Here is a 25,452-nt window from a genome sequence, read left to right on the forward strand (position 1 = left end):
ACAGGATTCCGGCCCTCCAGGTGTTTGCAATGTACTGAGGAGCTTAGACTCCATCTTGTCTTGTTAGCCATCATGTGCATCAGCTATTTTCAGGATCCCTGCTGAGTCTGTTTCCCTTGTGGATGACCTGGGTGTTTCTACAGGCAGAAATCTTTCCCAAGGGTGGGCTAGATGTTGTTGCTGTCCCATGCTTCTGGCTACATCACCCCTGCACTGTGGGGAGATTGCGGTGGGGTGGTCAGAATTTTTGGGAGCAAATAAAAATCAGCCTCATTCTCAGGATTAATAGTACCGGAAATGCTTCAAATGACATAAATAGCATTCGGCCATCAAGAGACCTCAATAAAACTCAATCAAACAATCGGTGGTTTTGATCGTGCACTATATGCAGTGTGCATTACAACAGAATTAGCAGTAACATTCCCTGCCCATAACAAGTTTATTTTTCAAACAATCAATCAATCAATTGTATTTATTAAGCACTTACTATGAACAGAGCACTGTACTGAACACTTGGGAGAGCACATACAACAGAATGATGATGATGATGACTATGATGGTATTTGTTAAGCACTTACTATGTCCCAAGCACTGTTCTAAGCGCTAGGATAGATACAAGGTTATCAGGTTGTCTCACGTGGGGCTCACAGTCTTCATCACCATTTTACAGATAAAGTCACTGAGGCAGAGAGACATTAAGTGACTTTCCCAAAGTCACACAGCAGATAATTGGTGTAGCCTGGATTAGAACACATGATCTCTGGCTCCCAAGCCAAGGATCTTTTCACTAAGCCACACTGCTGTGATCCCTGTCCACAGCGAATTTACAGTTTCGAGGCAGACAGCCATTAATATGAATAAATGAGTAATTTATAATATATAATTTGAAGACATGTGCATACGCATTGCAGGTTTGGGGATGGGGGAGGATATCAAGTGTCCAAAGGTCACAGATCAAGGTGCAGAGACAATGCAAAAGGGAGAGTGAGCCAGGAAAAGCAGGGTTTAATCAATCAATCAGTCATATTTACTGAGCATTTACTGTGTGCAGAGCACTGTACTAAGCGCTTGGGAAGTACAAGTTGGCAACATATAAAGACAGTCCCTACCCAACAGTGGGCTCACAGTCTAAAAGGGGGAGACAGAGAACAAAACCAAACATACTTACAAAATAAAATCAATAGAATAGATATGTACAAGTAAAATAAATAGAGTAATAAATATGTACAAACGTATATACATATATACAGGTGCTGTGGGGAAGGGAAGGAGGTAAGATGGGGGGATGGAGAGGGGGACGAGGGGGAGAGGAAGGATGGGGCTCAGTCTGGGAAGGCCTCCTGGAGAAGGTGAGCTCTCAGTAGGGCCTTGAAGGGAGGAAGAGAGCTAGCTTGGCGGATGGGCAGAGGGAGGGCATTCCAGGCCCGGGGGATGGCGTGGGCCGGGTGTCGATGGCGGGACAGGCGAGAACGAGGTAGGGTGAGGAGATTAGTGGCAGAGGAGCGGAGGGTGGGGGGGGGGGGGCTGTAGAAGGAGAGAAAGGAGGTGAGGTAGGAGGGGGCGAGGTGATGGAGAGCCTTGAAGCCCAGGGTGAGGAGTTTCTGCCTGATGCGCAGATTGCTGGTAGCCATTGGAAATTTTTGAGGAGGGGAGTAACATGTCCAGAGCGTTTCTGGACAAAGACAATCCGGGCAGCAGCGTGAAGGATGGATTGAAGTGGGGAGAGACACGAGGATGGGAGATCAGAGAGAAGGCTGATGCAGTAGTCCAGATGGGATCCGCCCTTTCTCTCCATCCATACAGCTACCCTGCTCATTCAAGCTCTCATCCTATCCCGTCTGGACTACTGCATCAGCGTTCTCTCTGATCTCCCATCCTCGTGTCTCTCCCCACTTCAATCCATACTTCATGCTGCTGCCCGGATTATCTTTGCCCAGAAACGCTCTGGGCATATTACTCCCCTCCTTTAAAATCTCCAGTGGCTCCCAATCAATCTGCACATCAGGCAGAAACTCCTCACCCTGGGCTTCAAGGCTGTCCATCACCTCGCCCCCTCCTACCTCACCTCCCTTCTCTCCTTCTACAGCCCACCCCACACCCTCCGCTCCTCTGCCGCTAATCTCCTCACCGTACCTCGTTCTTGCCTGTCCCGCCATCGACACCTGGCCCATGTCATCCCCCGGGCCTGGAATGCCCTCCCTCTGCCCATCCGCCAAGCTAGCTCTCTTCCTCCCTTCAAGGCCCTACTGAGAGCTCACCTCCTCCAGGAGGCCTTCCCAGACTGAGCCCCCTCCTTCTTCTCCCCCTCGTCCCCCTCTCCATCCCCCCCATCTTACCTCCTTCCCTTCCCCACAGCACCTGTATATATGTATATATGTTTGTACATATTTATTACTCTATTTATTTATTTATTTTACTTGTACATATCTATTCTATTGATTTTATTTTGTTAGTATGTTTGGTTTTGTCTCCCCCTTTCAGACTGTGAGCCCACTGTTGGGTAGGGACTGTCTCTATATGTTGCCAATTTGTACTTCCCAAGTGCTTAGTACAGTGCTCTGCACACAGTAAGTGCTCAATAAATACGATTGAAGATGATGATGATGAGAGCTTGAATGAGCAGGGTAGTGGTTTGGATGGAGAGGAAAAGGCAGATCTTGGCAATGTTGCGGAGCTGAGACCGGCAGGTTTTGGTGACGGCTTGGATGTGAGGGGTGAATGAGAGAGCGGAGTTGAGGATGACGCCAACATTGCGGGCTTGTGAGACGGGAAGGATGGTAGTAGTGCCATCAACAGAGATGGGAAAGTCAGGGAGAGGGCAGGGCTTGAGAGGGAAGAGAAGGAGTTCTATCTTGGAAATGTTGAGTTTTAGGTGGCGGGCAGACATCCAGATGGAGATGTCCTGAAGGCAGGAGGAGATGCAAGCCTGGAGATGGGGGGAGAGAGCAGGGGCAGAGATGTAGATCTGGGTGTCATCAGCGTAGAGATGATAGTTGAAGCCGTGGGAGCGAATGAGGTCACCGAGTGCGTGTAGATCAAGAACAGAAGGGGACCAAGCACTGAACCTTGTGGAACCCCCACAGTAAGGGGATGGGAGGGGGAGGAGGAGCCTGTAAAAGAGACTGAGAATGAATGACTGGAGAGATAAGACGAGAACCAGGAGAGGACGGCGTCTGTGAAGCCAAGGTCAGATAGCGTGTTGAGGAGAAGGGGGTTGTCCACAGTGTCGAATGCAGCCGAGAGGTTGAGAAGGATTAGGATGGAGTATGAGCCGTTGGATTTGGCAAGCAGGAGGTCCTTGGTGACCTTTGAGAGGGCAGTTTCTGTGGAATGTATGGGACGGAAGCCAGACTGGAGGGGGTCGAGGAGAGAGTTGGTGCTGAGGAATTCGAGGCAGCACGTGTAGACAACTCGTTCAAGAAGTTTGGAGAGGAATGGTAGGAGGGATATGGTGCAATAACTAGAAGGTGAGGTGGGGTCAAGAGAGGGTTTTTTTTGGATGGGAGAGACATGGACATGTTTGAAGGCAGAGGGAAAGGAACCACTGGAGAGTGATCGGTTGAAGATGGAAGTTAAGAAGGGGAGAAGGGATGGAGCGAGAGATTTCATGAGATGAGAGGGAATGGGGTCAGAAGCACAGGTGGCCGGAGTAGCACTTGAGAGCAGGGAGGAGAGCTCCTCTGAGGATACTGCTGGGAAGGATGGGATGACTTAATGTCATTAAGTCCAAATGTGAGCAAGATTGGACATGAAGAAGTGTTAATGCCAACTTGGTGTTATGTTCTGAAATATTCCTCTGATGGAATTAGTGCATACCTCTGCAAACAGGATTAGAAACACAGGTGCCAGCAAAAGTGAGAAATGCCAGAGTTTCTTTGCAGAGACAGTCTCAGAAATATTTATTATTCACGGTAGGTGGCTGAGGGACTTTTTGAGTTATTCTGTACAGGAGTGTTTGGATGGAGAGAAACAGGGAACGTATCTGCCAATTCTGTTCCCAAGCACTTCGTACAGGGCTCTGCACACAGTAAGCGCTCAATGAATCCAATTGTTTGAATGATTCCTCCATATAAAGGTGGTCTGCAGATAAACAGAGGTGTCTTTGATGTGTTGTCCCACTCACCTTCACAGAAGGAGTCTGCCTTAGCGCTCAACCTTCACCTTTCCCATTGCTGATCATTACACACCAGGTGGGGCTGCTCTCTGCCCTTCATAGCAGGTCTCCCTTTGATGCATTGTGAAAAACCGGGGCTTCCCTTTTGGAACTGGGGATTTAAAACTCTGGAATTTCTTTCAATTTAAATCTGGAGCCACAAGTGCAGTGCAGGCTTGACACCAAACTAAGAGGTTAATTACATTGTTTTTTAATTGGAAATGGTCTGCTATTGCTTCCTCATAATAATGAAATTTCCAAGAGAGGTATTTTCCCAGAATTGCTATGCACAGAGGCTCTTTGACATTCCCCTTCCAAAGAAATCATTGCTTCTATTCCTAGAAATGAAACACCAACCCTGGGAATCACAGAGAAATGTGAGTGCCAATTTTGAAGAAAGAACTGTTAGAAAATGCGTAAGCGCCCGGAGCAACTTAATTACTTTTTCCGAACAAAAGCGATTTAAGATTGAATATGAAAGAAAAAGTAACAGAAGAAAAAGTCATGCTCTAAAACCTGGGAAAGATTATAAGTATTTCCAGTCTCTTCATTCAGAAATATATATCTATTTGTAATTTGAATGCCTGTAACTTCATTATTTTACATGATGGTATTTAGTAAGTACTTACTACATGGCAAAAATTGTGCTGAGCACTAGAGATGATACAAGATAATGAGATCAGACACAGTTCTGGTATCACATGTAAGAGGCAGTGAGAACAAGTATTTCATCCCTCTTTTACTGATGAGGAAACTGAGGCCCAGAAACAAAGAAGATCACAACAGATAATAATAATGACAATAATGATAATAATAATGATTGCATTTGTTAGGTGCTCACTACGTGTCAAGTACTGTTCTAAATGCTGGGGTAGATTCAACCTAAACAGGTAGGACAGTGTTCTTGTCCCACATGGGGCTCACAATCTTAATCCTCATAATAATGATAATTGTGGTATTTTTAAATGCTCACTCTGTGCCAGGCACTGTAATAGTAATAATGATGGCATTTATATAGCGCTCACTATGTGCAAAGCACTGTTCTGAGCACTGTACTAAGCGCTGGGGCGGATATAAGCAAATCAGGTTGGACACAGTCCCTGTCCCACAAGGGTCTCACAGTCTCAATCACCATTTTACAGATGAGGTAACTGAGGCCCAGAGAAGTGAAGTGACTTGCCCAAGGTCACATAGCAGATGTGGCAGAGCTGGATTTGTTACTGTTGTATTGTTCTTGTTCTCTCCTAAGCGCTTAGTACAGTGCTCTGCACACAGTAAGCACTTAATAAATATGACTGACTGAATGAATGAACCCAGGTCCTTCAGACGCCCAGCCTTTAGCTCAGTCCACTAAACCACACTATGGGGATTAAGACTGTGAGACCCAGCAGACAAGTGGCTGAGCCAGGATTAGAACCCATGGCCTCTGATTCTCAGGCCCGTGCTCTTTCCAGTATGCCTTTCTGCTTCTCAAGATATGGGGAATAGCTAGAATCAGAAACCTACTGATTTCAATTCTCATTTTTGCATTTGATGAAAAGATCATGAAACAGGTCTCTTTTGAAAAGTCAATAGGATCTTATCAGTCAGTCAATCCATGATATCCATCAAGTACTTACTGAGCTTGGATCAGTCAATCAGTTGTCTTTATTGATACACAGAACACTACTAAGCACTTGGGAGAGTCCAATACAACAACCCTGCTGACAATGAGCTCACATTCTAGAGGGGGAGACAGGCATTAAAATAAATGGCAGATATGGACCTAAATCCCGTGGGGTTGAAGTTGGGCTGAATAATGGATACAAATCCAAGTGTGAGGGTGACACGGAAAGGAGCGGGAGTAAGAGGAAATGAGGGTTTAATCAGGAAAGCCCTCATGGAGGAGATGTGATTTGTATAAGGCTTTGAGTGTGGGGAAACAGATGGTCTATCAGATATGAAGTGGGAGGGAGGTCCAGGCCAGAGGCATGACATGGGTGAGAGGTTGGTGGTGAGACAGTTGAGATTGAGGTACAGTGAGTAGCTTGGCATTAGAGGAGCAAAATATACTGTGAGCCCGTTGTTGGGTAGGGACCATCTCTACATGTTGCCAACTTGTACTTCCCAAACACTTAGTACAGTGCTCTGTACACAGTAAATGCTCAATAAATACGATTGAATGAATGAATGAAAATCAGTGAGGTAATATAGGAGGGAGCAAGGTGATTGAGTCCCTTAAAGCCAGTGGTAAGGAGTTTCTCTTTGAGGCAGGGGAAGATGGGCAATCCACTAGAAGTTCTTCAGGAGTGGGGAGACGTGAACTGCATTTTTTTTTTTTTAAGAAAAATGATCCAGACAGCAGGTGAAGTTGGGAAAGACAGGTGCCAGGGAGGTCAGAAAGGATGCTGATGAAGTATTCAAGATGGGAAAGGATACTCCATTCATTCATTCATTCAGTACTATTTATTGAGCGCTCACTGTGTGCAGAGCATTGTACAAATGCTTGGGAAAGTACAATACAACAATAAACAGACAGGTTCCCTGCCCACAAAGAGCTGACAGCCTAGAGTCTGGGAGACAGACATCAAGACAAATAAATGAATTACAGTTGTGTACACAAGTGCTGTGGGGCTGGGACAGGAACGAGCAAAGGGAGCAAGTCAGGGTAACACAGAAGGGAGTGGGAGATGAGGAAAGGTGTGGGGGATTAGTCTGGGAAGGCCTCTTGGAGGAGATGTGCCTTCAATAAGGCTTTGAAGGTGGGGAGAGTCATTGTCTGTCAGATTTGAGGAGGGAAGATGATCTAGGCCAGAGGCAGGACCTGGGTTAGGGGCTGGCAGTGAGACAGGCGAGATTGAGGTACAGTGAGAAGGTTAGCACCTAGAGGAGCAAAGTGAGCAGGCTGGGCTGTAGAAGGAGAGTAGCGAGGTGAGTTAGGAGGGGGCAAGATGATGTAGTGCTTTAAAGCCAATAGTAAGGAGTTTTTGTTAGATGCAGAGGTGGGTACGGAACCACTGGAGTTTCTCGAGGCCTGGGGTGACATATCCTGAACGTTTTTGTTGTAAAATGATCCGGGCAGCAGCGTGAAGTATGGAATGGAGTGCAGAGAGACAGGAGGCTGGGAGGTAAGCAAGGAGGCTGATGCAACAATCCAAGCGGGATAAAATGAATGATTGTATTAATGTGGTAGCAGTTTGGTTGATCACTTGCTTTGATCAATGTGATAGCCGGTTGGATGGAGAGGAAAGGGCAGTTTGAGAGATGCTATGAAAGTAGATTGAGAAACATTTGGTCACAGATTGAATATGTTTTTTGAATGAGTTCTGTGTTGGACATGTTAATAATAATGATAATGAATTTGTTAAGCGCTTACTACGTGCCAAGCATTGTTCTAAGCCCTGGGATAGATACAAGATAATCAGGTTGTCCCACGTGGGGCTCATAGTCTTAATTCCCATTTTATAGATGAGGTAACTGAGGCACAGAGAAGTTAAGTGACTTGCCCAAAGTCACACAGCTAAGTGGAGGAGCTGGGATTAGAACCCATGACCTCTGGCTCCCAAGCCCGGGCTCTTTCCACTAAGCCACACCGCTTCCCTAAAGTTTGAGGAGTTGCTGTTATATCCAAGTAGAAATGTCCTGAGGGCAGGAAGAAATATGAGACTGTAGCAAAGGAGAAAGATTCGGAGTGGAGTTGTAGATTTGGGAATCTTCCACATAGATCTATAGTTGAAGCCAGGGGAGTGAATGAGTTTACCTAGGAAGTTGGTGTAGACTGTGAGCCCGCTGTTGGGTACGGACTGTCTCTATGTGTTGCCGACTTGTACTTCCCAAGTGCTTAGTACAGTGCTCTGCACACAGTAAGTGCTCAATAAATATGATTGATTTATTTATAGATAGAGAATAGAAAGGAACCCAGAACTGAGCCCTGAGGGACTCCCGCAGTTTGGGGGTGGGAGGCAGTGGAGGAGCCTGGGAAAGAAAAGACTGTGAAAAAGAGGACGGAGAGATAGGATGATAACCAGAAAAGGGCAGTGTCAGTGAAGCCCAGGTTAGAAAATGTGTCCAGGAGAAGGGGGAGATCCACAGTGTTGAAGGCTGCTGGGAGGTTGAGGAGGATTACTCTCCCAAGTGCTTAGTATAGTGCTCTGAACACAGTAAACACTCAACAGATATGATGATGTTGATGGTGTAATCGCTGAGGATGAGGATAAGTACCCATACTGCCTAATGGTTAGAGCAGGGTTCCCCTCCCCGTCCCCACACTCAGCCAACAGGAAAGTAACGGCTCTAATCCCAGCACTGCCATTTGTCTTCTATGTGACCTTGGGAAAGTCAGTTCACTTCTCTGGGCCTCAGTTCCCTCATCCGTAAAATGGGGATTAAGACCGTGAGCCCTATGTGGGACAGGGACTTTATCCAACCTGATTATCTTGTATCTACTGTTTCGAACAGTGCCCGGCACAGAACATGCACTTAACAAATTCCATAAAAAAAATAAGGAAATGAACAGGGGATTGTATACTCTTGCCTTGTTCTACCAAGCTGAGGCAGAGCTTCTCTCTGACGGAAACCCTGCTGAACTGTGTACAGCTCATTTTGGAGAGTGACACACTATGATGCAGCCAGGAGAGTTGTTGTTGGTTTCTTTTTTTTTTACCCCTCCTTTTGTGCCAAGACTTGCTGATGGGGACAGCGTGTGGCCGCCTCTTTGTTATATGCAGAGGAGCAAAGAATAATCTGATTTGCTTTGTCGAAGCTAGCCAGGACTGGCTAATAATATGTTTATTCTTCATGATGGATGCTGAAAGTACACAAGAGCCAGCTGAGCGCAGCAGTTGGTATGTGTATTATGAAGGAACAAACTAGGGAGATAAAAAAGAAAAGAAAAGTAACAGTATTAAGGGAAGGTTTTCTTGTTTCTTTTTTGCTTAAGAGTGGGGCTGGAAAATATTTTTATTTTTTTTTCAACTGCTTTCTGAAAAGGTTCTGGAGACAGATGGGAGGTGATTGTGCACTAGTAACACAAAGAAATAAAATAATGATGGATCCAATGTGACTCCATGTCCCGTTCTGAATACGGAGGAGGTTACTGTTTATTGAGGAAGGATCTCTGAATCTCTGCGGGAATCTCAGAATATTGGTAAATCAGTCGATCAGTTGTATATCAATTCATTCAATCATATTTATTGAGTGCTTATTGCATACAGAGCACTGTACTAAGTGCTTGGGAAGTACAAATTGGCAACATATAGAGATGGTCCCTACCCAACAACGGGCTCACAGTCTAGAAGGGGAAGACAATCATCAGAACAAATAGAATTAAAGCTATATGTAAATCATTAAAAAAATAAATAGAATAGTAAATATGTATAAGTAAAATGAATAGAGTAATAAATCTGTACGAATATATATACAAGTGCTGTGGGAAGGGGAAGGAGGTAGGGCGGGGGGAATGGGGAGGAGGAGACGAAAAAGGGAGCTCAGTCTGGGAAGGCCTCTTGGAGGAGGTGAGCTCTCAGTATGGCTTTGAAGGGAGGAAGAGAGCTAGCTTGGCGGATGTGTGTCAATTGTATCTACTGAATGCTTACTGTGTGCAGAGCACTGTAATTAGCCCTTGGGAGTGAAAAATAGAACAATAAACAGACACATTCCCTGCCCACACTGAGCTTACAGACTAGAGGGGAAGACAGAAAAATTATAAATCAATAAAGTACAGTTGTGGATATAAGTCCTTTAGACTGTGAGCCCCTTTAGACTGTGAGCCCACTGTTGGGTAGGGACTGTCTCTATATAATGCCAATTTGTACTTCCCAAGCGCTTAGTACAGTGCTCTGCACACAGTAAGCGCTCAATAAATACGATTAATGATGATTGATGATATAAATGTTGTGGGGCTGTGAGGGGGGATGATTAAAGAGAGCAAGACAGGGTAAGGCAGAAAGGAATGGAAGAAAAGGAAAGGGGAGCTTAGTCAGGGAAGGCCTCATGGAGGAGAAATCCTTTCATTTTGATGCTTTCAAATGTTTCATAAGGGTTTGAAGATGAGGAGAATCATTGTCTGGCATATACAAGGAGGGAAGGTGTTCCTGTCCAGAGGCAGGACGTGGGTGAGGGCACTGCATCGAAATAGATGAGACAGTACAGTGATTAGGTTAGCATTAGAGGAGTAAAATGTGCAGGCTGGGTTATAGTAGGAGAGTAGTGAGGTGAGGTAGAAAGGGGAACACTGATCAAGTCATTTAAAGCCTAAAATGAGGAGTTTCTGTTTGGTGTGGAGGTGGATGGGTAACCACTGGAGTTTCCTGAAGAGTGGGGAAACATTGGCTGAACATTTTTGTAGAAAAATGATCTGGGCAGTATAGTGAAGTATGGACTGGAGTGGGGAGAGAAAGGAGACAGGGAGGTCAGCAAGGAGGCTGATGATCAAGGTGGGTTAGGATAAGTGCTTGGATTAATGTGGTAGCAGTTTGGTTGGAGAGTAATAGGTGGATTTTGGTGATGTTGTAAAGGTGGAACCAACACGATTTAGTGATTGATTGAAAATGTGGGTTTAATGAGAGACATGTGACAAGGATAATGCCAAGATTACAGGCTTTTGAGATCAGAAGGATGATGGTGCTGTCTATAGTACCATCGTGTCTCTCCCCACTTCAAACCATACTTCATGCTGCTGCCCGGATTGTCTTTGTCCAGAAGCGCTCTGGGCATGTTACTCCCCTCTTCAAAAATCTCCAGTGGCTACCAGTCAATCTGCGCATCAGGCAGAAACTCCTCACCCTGGGCTTCAAGGCTGTCCATCACCTCGCCCCCTCCTACCTCACCTCCCTTCTCTCCTTCTACAGCCCACCCCACACCCTCCTCTGCCGCTAATCTCCTCACCGTACCTCGTTCTCGCCTGTCCCGCCATCGACCCCAGGCCCACGTCATCTCCCGGGCCTGGAATGCCCTCCCTCCCCACATCCGCCAAGCTAGCTCTCTTCCTCCCTTCAAGGCCCTGCTGAGAGCTCACGTCTTCCAGGAGGCCTTCCCAGACTGAGCCCCTTCCTTCCTCTCCCCCTCGTCCCTCTCTCCATCTCCCCCATCTTACCTCCTTCCCTTCCCCACAGCACCTGTATATATGTATATATGTTTGGACATATTTATTACTCTATTTATTCATTTATTTTACTTGTACATATCTATTCTATTTATTTTATTTTGTTAGTATGTTTGGTTTTGTTCTCTGTCTCCCCCTTTTAGACTGTGAGCCCACTGTTGGGTAGGGACTGTCTCTATATGCTGCCAACTTGTACTTCCCAAGCGCTTAGTACAGTGCTCTGCACAAAGTAAGCGCTCAATAAATATGATTGATTGATTGATTACAGTGATGGGAAAGTCAGGGGGAGGACAGGGTTTGGATGGTTTCAATCAATCAGTGATATTTACTGAGCAATGCCTGTGTGCAGTGCACTATACTAAGAACTTGGGAGAGAACAATATGATAGCATTGGCAGGCCCAACCCCTGTCTGCAAAGAAGGGGAGAGACAATAAATTCATTCATTTACTCATTCAATCATATTTGTTGAGTGCTTATTATGTGCAGAGCACTGTACATAATACTGTAAGCGTTGGGGAGGTTACAAGGTGATCAGGTTGTCCCACCGGGGGCTCACAGTCTTCATCCCCATTTTACAGATGAGGTGACTGAGGCACAGAGAAGTTAAGTGACTTGCCTAAAGTCACACACCTGACAATTGGCGGAGCTGGGATTTGAACCCATGACCTCTGACTCCAAAGCCCATGCTCTTTCCACTAAGCCACACTGCTTCTCTTAATCCCGTAGAGTACTGATATGGTAAATTGGAGCATTTAAGGATATGGACATAAGTCCTGTGGGGCTGGGGTGAATATCAAAGTGCTTAAGGAGTGCACAGCCAAGCCTATAGTTAAAATTAATAATCATAATTATATCTGTTAAGCATTTACTATGTGCCAAATACTGTTCTAAGCGCTGTGATAGGTACAAGGTAATCAGGTTGTCCCACATGTGGCTCATAGACTTAATCCCCCATTTTACAGATGAGGTGACTGAGGCACAGAAAAGTTAAGTGGCTTGCCCAAGGTCACATAGCAGACAAATGACAGAGGTGGGATTAGAATCCACATCCTCTGACTCCCAAGCCCAAGCTGGACAGAGAGGGTGGGGAGGAGGGGGAATTGAGGGTTTAGAGATGTGTGTCCGGCTCTCTGTCTTCAGCCTCAGTTTCTTTCCCTCTCACAGGAAAGCAGTGTGGTCTAATGAATACAGCACAGGCCTGGGGGTCAGAAGGACTTGGGTTCTAATTCCCACTCCTCCACTTGTCTGCTATTTGACCTTGGGCAAGTCACTTCACTTTTCAGTGGCTCAGTTACATCACTGTAAAATGGGGATGGGGACTGTGAGCCCCATGTGGGACAAGGACTGTGTCCAACCTGATTTGCTTGAATCCATGCCAGTGTTGACTACAGTTTCTGGCACATAATAAGTGCTTAACAAATACTTAATAATAATAATAATAATAGTAATAATAATAATAATAATGATTCATTATTATCTACCCCAGCACTTAGAAAAGTGCCTTAGCAGAAAGGAAGCATGTAACAAATTCCATTTTACAACAGAAAAATGGAAAAGCAAAGAATTGGGAACTGTAAACTGGATAGCTTGTCCCTCTCAACTGTAAGCTCATTCTGGATAGGGAACTTGTCTGCTAAGTCTGTTGGAATGCACCTTCCCAAGTAATGAGTACAGTGCTCTGTGTGGAAAAATTGTTCAATAAATTCCACTGATGGATTGGTAAATCCTCTTGAGTCCAGTTCAGTAGTGATTGTCAAGCCTGTGCCACTTCCAACACTATCCGTTTGAAAATGTATGAAGTTTACAAGCAGGTGGGTTCAAATACAGAGCAGAAAGTGCCCATGCTGAGTTTGCATTAATATCAGTATTGATTCTTTTTTTGAAAATGGGATTTTTATTGAACTTCTAAGAAAAGCAGAATTGTGTTCAAGTGCATGTTCAGGAACAGAACCAAATTTGTATCTTCTTTCTCTGTTGGATCCTTTGTTCTTCCACTCTTTCTTATTCCTTCCATCCAACTGTTTGACTTTCCTCATCACTCCCTCAGTGATTCTGTTTCCTCTTGTCTGTCCCATTCATTCATTCATTCATTAAATCATATTTATTGAGCACTTACTGTGTGCAGAGCACTGTACTAAGCACCTGGGAAGTACAAATCGGCCACATACAGAGACAGTCCCTACTCAACAACGGGCTCATAGTCTAGAAGGGGGAGACAGACAACAAAACAAAACAAGTAGGTAGGTGCTCCAGAATCCTATGCAGCTGAAAGTGATTTCCCTTTGGTCCATCCTCATGCCTCCACTCCTGAGCTGTACCTTAAATCAACTCAAGAATGCTGGTGTCCACCCTGGGCTTTAGCATCACAGAGAAGTCCATCTATCCACAGCATTTATGTGTGATAGATGGACATTTATCCCTCCCATCTTATGAAAGGAAAAGGAGCGTAGGGTGCGTGCTGGGCTGGAGAAGGAGAGAAGGGAGGTGAGGTAGGAGGGGCTGAGGTGATGGACAGCCTTGAAACCAAGAGTGAGGAGTTTTTGCTTGATTTATAGGTTGACAGGCAGCTACTGGAGAGCCCCTTTTTCCCTCTCCTCCTCCCCATCCCCCCCACCCTACCACCTTCCCCTCCCCACAGCACTTGTATATATATTTGTACAGATTTATTACTCTATTTTTCTTGTACATATTTACTATCCTATTTATTTTGTTAATGATCTGCACATAGCTTTAATTCTATTTGTTCTGATGATTTTGACACCTGTCTACATGTTTTGTTTTGTTGTCTGTCTCCCCCTTCTAGACTGTGAGCCCATTGTTGGGTAGGGACCATCACTATATGTTGCTGGCTTGTACTTCCCAAGTGCTTAGTACAGTGCTCTGCACACAGTAAGCACTCAATAAATATGATTGAATGAATGAATGAATTTATTTTAACTTCCCGAAAGTTTACTCCTTCCCCCACCTCTAATTTATTTTCATATCTGTCACCCCCACCAGATTATTAGCTCCTTGAGGCTGGTGATAGAGTCTACTGCTGCTATTGCACTAATCTCCCAAGAGCTTAGTATGGACTGTGAGTATACTAATTATATACTACCAAAACACATGTGGTATCTGTTAAACACTTAATATGTGCTGGGCACTGTTCTAAGCACTGGGGTAGGTATAAGATAATTGGGTTGGAACATAGTCCCTCTCCACAGTAGGGTTCAGAGTTTAATTCCCAATTTACAGATGAGGGAGCTGAGGTACAGAAAAGTGAAGTGACTTGCCCAACATAACATAGCAGACAAGCAGTGGAGCCGGAATTAGAACCCAGGTCCTACAGACTCCCAGGCCCATCTCTATCCACCGGGCCATGCTGATTGATTGACTTTCCGTCCGTTGGTGTAAGGAGTGCTGGAAGCATGCCAGAATCAACCTGAACTTGGCTCCGGTATGAGAAGAACTCCCCTCACAACTCTGTCATATTAGACTCTCCCACGCACTTAGTACAATGCTCTGAGCAGTGTAAGTGCTCAATAAGTACCATTGATGATTGATTGATTGAGCTGCGATTCTGGATTTAGGGGGTCGAAGGGGTGGTCAAGGGGAGTCTGGGCCCAGGAGAGCCTCTATCCCCTGGCCCTTTCCCCAGCCCCATCGCCCACCCTGATTGCTCTCTCTTTGGTTACTAGCTTCAACCTCACCTTATCCATTCTCCCAGAGTCCTGGACTGTGGGCTCGGTACCTTCCTCAGTGACTGCTGCTCCTCCACTCAACTGAACGTTCATTTATTTATTGATGTTGCTATTTACTGAACACTTACTGTGTGTAAAGCACTGTACTAAGCACTTGGGAGAATACAATATAACAATGAACACACATTCCCTGCCCATAACAAGCTTACAATCTAGAAAAGCAGCATGGCCTAGAGGATGAGCATGGGCCTGGGAGTTGGAAGGTCATGGGTTCTAATTCCAACTCCACCACTAGTCTGCTGAGTGACCTTGGGCAGGTTACTTCACTTCTCTATGCCTCAGTTCCCTCATCTGTAAAATGGGGATTGAGACCATGAACCCCATGTGGGACAGGGACTGTGTCTAACCCAATTATCTTGTATCTACCCCAGCTGTTAGAACAGTGCCTGGCACATAGTGAGAGAAGCAGCGTGGCTCAGTGGAAAGAGCCCAGGCTTGGGAGTCAGAGGTCATGGGTTCTAATTCCAGCTCCACCACTTGTCAGCTGCGTGACTTTGGGCAAGTCACTTCACTTCTCTGGGCCTCAGTTACCCATCTGTAAATTGGGGATTAAGACTGTGAGCCCCACGTGGACAACCTGATCACCTTGTATGTACCCCAGCGCTTAGAACAGAGTTTTACACATAGTGCTTAACAAATACCATCATTATTATTTATTATTATTTAGTGCTTAACAAATACCACAGTTATTATTATCATTATTATTATCTTGGAAACAGTCTGCAAGAGAAGAGGTTATAGCTGTGACAGTGGCATTGATAGTGGTGATTGGTGAGAGACGGAGACAGTCACACAGAGTCAATCAATCAATCAATCAATCAATCATATTTATTGAGCACTTACTGTGTGCAGAGCACTGTACTAAGCGCTTGGGAAGTACAAGTTGGCAATATATGGAGACAGTCCCTACCCAACAGTGGGCTCACAGTCTAAAAGGGGGAGACAGAGAACAAAACCAAGCATACTAACAAAATAAAATAAATAGAATAGATATGTACAAGTAAAATAAATAAATAGAGTAATAAATATGTACAAACATATATACATATATACAGGTGCTGTGGGGAAGGGAAGGAGGTAAGGTAGGGGGGATGGAGAGGCGGACGAGGGGGAGAGGAAGGAAGGGGCTCAGTCTGGGAAGGCCTCCTGGAGGAGGTGAGCTCTCAGTAGGGCCTTGAAGGGAGGAAGAGAGCTAGCTTGGCAGATGGGCAGAGGGAGGGCATTCCAGGCCCGGGGGATGATGTGGGCCGGGGGTCGACGGCGGGACAGGCGAGAACGAGGCACGTTGAGGAGATTAGCGGCAGAGGAGCGGAGGGTGCGGGCTGGGCTGTAGAAGGAGAGAAGGGAGGTGAGGTAGGAGGGGGTGAGGTGATGGAGAGCCTTGAAGTCGAGGGTGAGGAGTTTCTGCCTGATGCGCAGATTGATTGGTAGCCACTGGAGATTTTTGAGGAGGGGAGTAACATGCCCAGAGCATTTCTGGACAAAGACAATCCGGGCAGCAGCATGAAGTATGGATTGAAGTGGGGAGAGACATGAGGATGGGAGATCAGAGAGAAGGCTGATGCAGTAGTCCAGATGGGATAGGATGAGAGCTTGAACAAGCAGGGTAGCAGTTTGGATGGAGAGGAAAGGGCGGATCTGGGCAATGTTGCGGAGCTGAGACCAGCAGGTTTTGGTGACGGATGTGAGGGGTGAATGAGAGAGCAGAGTCGAGGATGACACCAAGGTTGTGGGCTTGTGAGACGGGAAGGATGGTAGTGCCGTCAACAGAGATGGGAAAGTCAGGGAGAGGGCAGGGTTTGGGAGGGAAGACAAGGAGTTCAGTCTTGGACATGTTGAGTTTTAGGTGGCGGACAGACATCCAGATGGAGATGTCCTGAAAGCAGGAGGAGATGCGAGCCTGGAGAGAGGGGGAGAGAGCAGGTGCAGAGATGGAGATCTGGGTGTCATCAGCGTAGAGATGATAGTTGAAGCCGTGAGAGCGAATGAGGTGAAGTGAAGTGAAGTGAAGTGACTTGCCCAAGGTCAAACGGCAGAAAAGTGGCAGAGCTGGGATTAGAAACTTCTGATTTCCACACCTGTACTCTATCCACAAGGCAACACTGCTTCTCACACAGTAGACTGTAAGTCCCTTATGAGCAGGGGACCTACTTTATTATATATTGAGAAGTAAGAGTGTATCATCATTATGATTAATATTTTCAAGGCACTTAACATTTGTCCTTCATTTTTTTTTCTCAGTCATTTGTATTTATCGAGTACTTACCACATGCAGAGCACTGTATTAAGCACTTGGGAAATTATAGTATGACAGAGAAGGTAGACACATTCCCTGCCCATAATGAGTCTACAGTCCAGAGGGGGAGATGGACTTTAATAGGAATGAATTAATTACAGATATGTTCAAAAGTGCTGTGGGGCTGAGGGTAGGGTGAATATTAAGTGAGTATCTCAGACTAAGCTCCCCATTCCAGACTAAGCCCCCCTTTCCCTCTGGTCCTCCTCTCCAGAAGCAGCATGGCTCAGTAGAAAGAGGCCAGGCTTTGGAGTCAGAGGTCATGGATTCAAATCCCGGCTCCACCAGTTGTCAGCTGTGTGACTTTGGGCAAGTCAATTCACTTCTCTGTGCCTCAGTTCCCTCATCTGTAAAATGGGAATGAAGACTGTGAGCCCCCTGGGGGACAACCTGATCATCTTGTAACCTCCCCAGTGCTTAGAACAGTGCTTTGAACATAGTAAGCACTTAATAAATGCCATTATTATTATTATTATTATCATTATTATTACCCACTCTATGATATTGTATTCTCCCATGCACTTAGTACAGTGCTCTGTACATGGTAAGAGCTCATTGTGGGCAGGGAACATGTCCTCCAACCCTTTTACATTGTATTCTTCCCAAGCGCTGCACACAGTGAGCACTCAATAAATTTGATTGATTGATAAATACCACTGATTTACTAATTGATGTTTCTTCATCTTTGTATCTTTGTACTTCTCTCATCCTCTTACTTTCTTTCCCTTTATCTCTCTGCCTCTGTCCCTCTTCCCTGTCTTTTTCTCCCCTCTCTGTTCTGGGACCAATGACCCGCCCAGCCAAGTCTAAGTATATTTGCCAGCTAATCCTCCTTTTCAAATGGGAAACTGTTCTTACTTTACTCCATCCAAACCGCTACCCTACTAATTCAAGCTCTCATCCTATCCCGTCTGGACTACTGCACTAGCCTTCTCTCTGATCTCCCATCCTCGTGTCTCTCTCCACTTCAATCCATACTTCATGCTGCTGCCCGGATTATCTTTGTCCAGAAACGCTCTGGACATATTACTCCCCTCCTCAAAAACCTCCAATGGCTACCGATCAATCTGCGCATCAGGCAGAAACTCCTCACCCTGGGCTTCAAGGCTCTCCATCACCTCGCCCCCTCCTACCTCACCTCCCTTCTCTCCTTCTACTGCCCAGCCCGCACCCTCTGCTCCTCCACCGCTGATCTCCTCACTGTACCTCGCTCTCACCTGTCCCGCCATCGACCCCCGGCCCACGTCATCCCCCGGGCCTGTACCCTCCTAGTCCCGCCATCGACCCCGGGCCCACGTCATCCACCGGCCTGGAATGCCTCCCTCTGCCCATCCGCCAAGCTAGCTCTCTTCCTCTCCTTCAAGGCCCTGCTGAGAGCTCACCTCCTCCAGGAGGCCTTCCCAGACTGAGCCCCTTCTTTCCTCTCCCCCTCGTCCCCCTCTCCATCCCCCCGTCTTACCTCCTTCCCTTCCCCACAGCACCTGTATATATGTATATATGGTTGTACATATTTATTACTCTATTTATTTATTTATTTATTTATTTTACTTGTACATTTCTATCCTACTTATTTTATTTTGTTGGTATGTTTTGGTTCTGTTCTCTGTCTCCCCCTTTTAGACTGTGAGCCCACTGTTGGGTAGGGACTGTCTCTATGTGATGCCAATTTGTACTTCCCAAGCGCTTAGTACAGTGCTCTGCACATAGTAAGCGCTCAATAAATACGATTGATTGATTGATTGATTGATTTAGTTAACTATAAGCTCCCTGTGGGCCAGAAACCTGCCCATTCTACTCTTGTACCTCTTGAACACTCAATACAGCACCCCGCAATGAATCACTCAATCGGTGGTATTTATTGAGCATGTATTATGTGCAGAATGCTGTATTAAGTACTTGGGAAAGTACAGTCCTACAGAGTTGGTAGACACAATTGCTGCCCACAAAGAGCTTGTAGTCTACAGGGGGAGATGGACTTTAAAATAAATTACAGGTAGGAAATAAAGGGAGAGGTTTATTTACTAACTCACCTTGCAATCCTGCTTCCTACAACCTAGACCACTTACTTCACTCCTCTGATGCTAAACTTCTCAGCGTACCTTGGTCTCATCTATCTTGCCCGCTGACCTCTCGCCAACATCTTGCCTCTGACCTGAAATGCCCTCCCTCCGCATATCCGACAGCTGATCCCTCCCCCCGACTTAAAAGCCTTACTGAAGGCACATCTCTTCCAAGAGGTCTTCCCTGATGAAGCCCTCTTTTCGTCTTCCACTGTCTTCAGCATCGCCCTGACCTGGGTAAGTCACTTCACTTCTCTGGGCTTCAGTTTCCTCATTTGGAAAATGGGAATTGAGGCTGTGAGCCCCATGTGGGACTGAGACTGCGTCCAACCTGATTACCTTGTATCTACCCCAGTGCTTAGTACAGTGTTTAGCACGGAGTAAGCACTTAAGAAATACCACAGTTATTATTGAGAAACAGCATGGCGTAGTGGATAGAGCATGGGGCTGGGAGACAGAAGGTCATGGGTTCTAATTCTACCTTCACCACTTTTCTATTGTGTGACCTTGGGTAAGTCACTTCACTTCACTGTGCCTCAGTTACCTCATCTGTAAAATGGGGATTGAGACTGTGAGTCCCACATGGGACAGGGACTGTGTCCAACCTGAATTGCTTGTATACACTCCAGCGCTTAGTACTGCAGCTGGTACATAGTAAGCACTTAAGAAATACCACAATTATTATTATTTGTTCCTTTCATTCATCCCCCCTCCCAGCCCCACAACACTTATATAAATATCTGTAATTTATTTATTAATATCAATGTCTATCATCCCCTCTAGACTGTAAGATTGTTGTGGGCAGGGAATGTGTCTGTTTATTGTTATATTGAATTGTTCCAAGCACTTAGTACAGTGCTCTGTACACAGTAAGCACTCAAAAAATACAACTGAGTGACTGACTCAATAAATGTCATTGCTAGTACTAAAAGTCCCACCACAACCCACCTCAGAGCTCCAGATTTTGTCAACAGCTCCCTGTCACTCAGTCAAGCCAGGAAGTCATTCTGTGCTTGTTTGCTTTAAATGACTCACATTTCATTTTTTTGTTGGCATCTCTGGTGGAAATGAAAAACAGCCAGTCACCATCCTCCACGCAATAGCCGTTCATGTATTTGCAAACTGCTACTAAATACCTTTGAAAGACTTCTCCACTCCAGTCTGGAGAGCCCCTATCTCTTGAACCTTCATCCGCAGAATTGATATCCTAATCTTTTTTTATTTTTTCTCTTTATTTTGGGCCTTCTCATTTCTCAAATCTCTCATGTGGAATCCATTTTCTAAAATGTCAACACTAACCCCATTCCTGCAGACCAGGCTGAGCATATTTAATTATACCAAAGTCCTTTCATTATATTCCTCATGTGTACTGTCATATATAGTGCTTAGAACAGTGCTTGGCACATAATTAGTGCTTAATAAATACCATCATCATCGTCTCTTTTGTGTGTTTAAAAAAAAAGAGAAGAAAAGAAAAAAGCAGGTCTCCTTCATGCCCTTATCATCATCATCATCATCATCATCAATCGTATTTATTGAGCGCTTACTGTGTGCAGAGCACTGTACTAAACACTTGGGAAGTACAAGTTGGCAACATATAGAGACAGTCCCTACCCAACAGTGGGCTCACAGTCTATCATACTTTGAGGTCACAATTTGTGTGACCTTGGGCAAGTCACTTCACTTCTCTGGGCCTCAGTTACCTCATCTGTAAAATGGGGATTAAAACTGTGAGCCCCCCGTGGGACAACCTGATCACCTTGTAACCTCTCCAGCGCTTAGAACAGTGCTTTGCACATAGTAAGCGCTTAATAAATGCTATCATTATTATTTGAGAAGGGGGCATCGAATGAAAACGGGATAGGTCTGAGATTCAGGACATCTGGATTCTCATCCCAGCTCTGCCACCAACCTACTTTGTGATAATGGATAGATCATTTTGTGCCTCAGTTTCCTCAGGATGAGGATTACTTTGACTATATCACAGTCAGTTACTGATGTCTAGTAAGTAAGCCCTCTACAGTAACCCTGTAGACTTTGATTTTCTGAAGCCTCTTTCTCTCTGATTTAAGATCTCTCTTCTTCCACAGTGTTTCTCCCTGCTACACCATGGATGTATAAGAAGCACTCTTGTCTTTTTCATGGAAGCTTCTGGGGTAGGTACCGATTGGCATAAAACTAAATAAGCAAACACATTTTCCAACATAAATGCCATCTCAGGGAAACAGGAAAGCGGGTCTATAAAATGTAAATCAACACATAACCTAAACTGAAAAAGTTATGCACAATTTATGCAAACCCAATTGATTTACAAGCTTGGTTATCACTACATAGATATATTTATTTCTGTTTTGGGTGCTTTCAAATCACATGGAATGACATAAATCTGAGGCTTTCAGAAGAGCCTAAATCTAATTTAATGAGGGCTGGAAGTTTTGTCTCTTGGATGCTGGTTGTTCAGTCAATTGATGAATCAATAGTATTTATTGATCACTGACGTCACCAAATTGGGAGAATACAATGGAATTGGTAGTAACAGCCCCTGTCCTCAAGTGGTTTTACCATCTACTATGTAGAGAGCATCCTACTAAGTGCTTGGGAGACACACTAGAATTAGTAGACATGATCTTTGTCTTCAAGGAACTTGCAGTCCACTGTGTGTGCAGAGCACCACTTCACTTCTCTGTGCCTCAGTTACCTCCTTTGGTAAATGGGGATTAAGACTGTGAGCCCCATATGGGACAGGGAGTGTGTCCAACCTGATTAGCATGTATCAACCCCAGTACTTAGAACAATGCTTGACACATAGTAAGCACTTAATAAATACCATCATCATCATCCCATTTCAACCACCCTATTTTCCCTTCCGCTGGGCCACTTACGTTTTTGAATCCATACCACCTAAGTACTTAGGTACTTACCCTGTGCCATCATCCCACAGCATGTATGTCCATATCTTAATACACAGTTGCTTCCCCTTTCTGGAATTTATTTTAATATCTGTCTTCCCGATTAGACTGTAATCTCCTTGAGAGCAGGGATAGTATCTACTTACTCTGGTGCACTTTCCCAAGTGCCTAGTACAATCAGTCAATCATATTTATTGAGTGTTTATTGTTTGTGGAGCACTGTACTAAACGCTGGGAAGACTATAAGGTAACAATATTCAGACACATTCCCTGCCCGCAGCGAGTTTGCAATTTAGAGGAGCACTCTGCCCAAAGTAGACTGGAAGCTTCTTGAGGGCAAGCTACTTACTCTATCGTCCTCTGCTAATGCTTAGTCTCCTCTCAGGATGGCAGCTGGAGAGTTTCCAGGACATTACCAGTCTTGGCTACGTGGAGGAGAGTCAAACAGAGGCCTAACCATTCTATTCTTAGCTTGGGCAGTGGCTAGTGAGATGAAGGCCATCTGCTACAAGTCAAAACCCACCTGTGCTGGGCAGTAGTGGCACGGGAGAGACTTGAGGGCGGAGACTCAAGTTTACTGCATGGAAGAAGGCAATAGTAACCACGTCCAGATTTTTACCAAGAAAACTCTTTGGATCCACTACCACAATGGTGGCAGATGGAGGTAGAGCGTTCTGGGAGAGAGGTGTCAATGGAGTCGCGATGGGTTGGAAATGACTCAACAGCATAAGACAAGACAAATGCTTAGTGCAGTGCTCTGCGCATGGTAGACTGGCAGTTCCTTGAGGACAGGGATGGGGTCTACTTTATTTTACTTTCCAAGCTCTTCATTCAGGTTCTGCCGATAGAAACCCTATGATTAATCAATTGATTTCCTCAGATCAGCCCCAGGGCTTTTGGTCTTGGTCATCAGGAGTCCAGGTCACAAATCACCTGACAATTTCCAACGTCCTGAGTGCTATCAACTTCACAGCCCCCTCTAGCCCTCGTACATCTATTTATACCCTTTGGGCAATCAGTCAAGCCTACTTACTGAGCACTTACTGTGTGCAGAGCACTGTTCTCAGCTCTTGGGAGAGTGCAAAAGAACAGAGGTGGTAGACGTGTTCCTTGCCCAAGGTGAACTGACAGTCTAGATGGGAAGACGGACATAAATATAAATAAATGTTATGGTCATGTACATAAATGCTGTGGAGCTGAGGGAGGAGTGAATGAAGGATTTAAATCCAAGTGCAAGGGCGACACAGAAGGGAGTGGGACTGTGAGCCCACTGTTGGGTAGGGACTGTCTCTATATGTTGCCAATTTGTACTTCCCAAGCGCTTAGTACAGTGCTCTGCACATAGTAAGTGCTCAATAAATACGATTGATAATGGGAGAAGAGGAAAAGGTGGCTTAGCCCGGGAAGGCCTCTTGGTGGAGATAGGCTTTTAATAAGGCTTTGAAGGTGGGGAGAGTCATTGCCTGTCTGATATGAAGAGGAAGGGCATTTCAAGCCAGAGGCAGGGTGTGGACGAGAGGTTGGCAGGTTAATGCTTTCTCATTTTCATCTCCTTATGAAGACTCTGGTTCTGATGGGATGAGAATCTCAAAATAAGCTGCTAAGTTGCCTCCTTTAAATATGTTTGAAGGGATCTCATGTTCTTTTTCTTGGTATTATGGCAAATTTAATAAAATGGGATCATAATGTTTCTGTATCAGTGAAGGAGTCTGAGCTAGTATAGAAGGGGATATTGGTTAGAAATATACTGCGCTCTTTGCTCTGTAGCCTGGAGTGGGAAGGGATGCTATTGGATTTTTCACAGACGTATGGGAAAGTGTTGGGCAAGGGTCTGCAGGGCTTCAGAGCAAAATTGAGAGCCAGAGGACTTAGATTTAAATCAAAGCAGGTTATAAAGTTTGGTCTGAAAATCTGTTATGAGGCTCGCCGATGAGCTGCTGAGTGTTGCAGGACTTTGCCCTTAGTTCATTAATTACAGCATTTATAAACTACTATGTGATAAGCACCCAGCTGGATGCAAGCCAATCAGATTGGTCGCGATCCTAACGACACATGATCTCTCGATCTGCCTCATCTACACTTTACAGATGAGTAAATGAAGTTCAGAGAGGTCAAGAAACTTCACCGAGTCCAAAGTCACCGAGCAAGACAATGATGGGACTCGAATTAGGTTCTCTGAACTCCCATTTCAGTGCTTTTTCCACTTAGTTATGATGTCTAGTAAGTCCTTACAACCAAGTAAGCACTCAACTAAGGGCTGGGGATGGATACATACACAATAATGAGAATGGGCTGAATTCCTGTCTCACCCAGGGTTCACAATTTCAGAGGTAAGGCCCACAATAATAATAATAATAATGATGATGACATTTGTAAAGCGCTTACTATGTGCAAAGCATTGTTCTAAGTGCTGGGGGGGATACAAGGTGATCATATTGTCCCACGTGGGGCTCACAGCCTTAATCCCCATTTTACAGATGAGGTAACAGAGGCTCAGAGAAGTTAAGTAACTTGCCCAAGGTCACACAGCAGACATGTGGGGGAGCCAGGATTTGAACCCTTGACCTCTGACTCCCAAGCCCATGCTCTTTCCACTGAGCAACGCTGCTTCTCTATTTCTCCATTTTATAGATGAAGAAATCAAGGCCCAAGGAGGTTAAGTGACATGTTCAAGGTCACAGAGCAGTCTGAGTTGGAACTAAAATCTCAGTCTCTTGTCTTCTATCCACTAGGACACAATGCATCCCCAAATTGCCTCCCCCACTGTAGTTTAGTGCCACCCAGTGGATAATAATAATAATAATAATAATAATAATAATAATAATAATAATAATAAATAATAATAGCGTTTGTTAAGCGTTTACTATGTGCAAAGCACTGTTCTAAGTGCTGGGGGGGGATACAAGGTGATAAGGTTGTCCCACATGGGGCTCACAGTTTTAATCCCCATTTTACAGATGAGGTAATTGAGGCCCAGAGAAGTTAAGTGACTTGCCCATAGTCGTACAGCTGACAATTGGCGGAGCCGGGATTTGAACCCATGACCTCTGACTCCAAAGCCTATGCTCTTTCCACTGAGCCACGCTGCTTCTAGAGCATGGGCCTGTGAGTCTGAAGGACCTGGGTTCTAATCCCGTCTCTGCCACATGTCTGCTGTGTTACCTTGGGCAAGTCACTTCACTTCTCTGGGCCTCAGTTCCCTCATCCGT

This window comes from Tachyglossus aculeatus, chromosome 1 (assembly GCF_015852505.1).
Source record: "Tachyglossus aculeatus isolate mTacAcu1 chromosome 1, mTacAcu1.pri, whole genome shotgun sequence".
Lineage (NCBI taxonomy): Eukaryota > Metazoa > Chordata > Mammalia > Monotremata > Tachyglossidae > Tachyglossus > Tachyglossus aculeatus.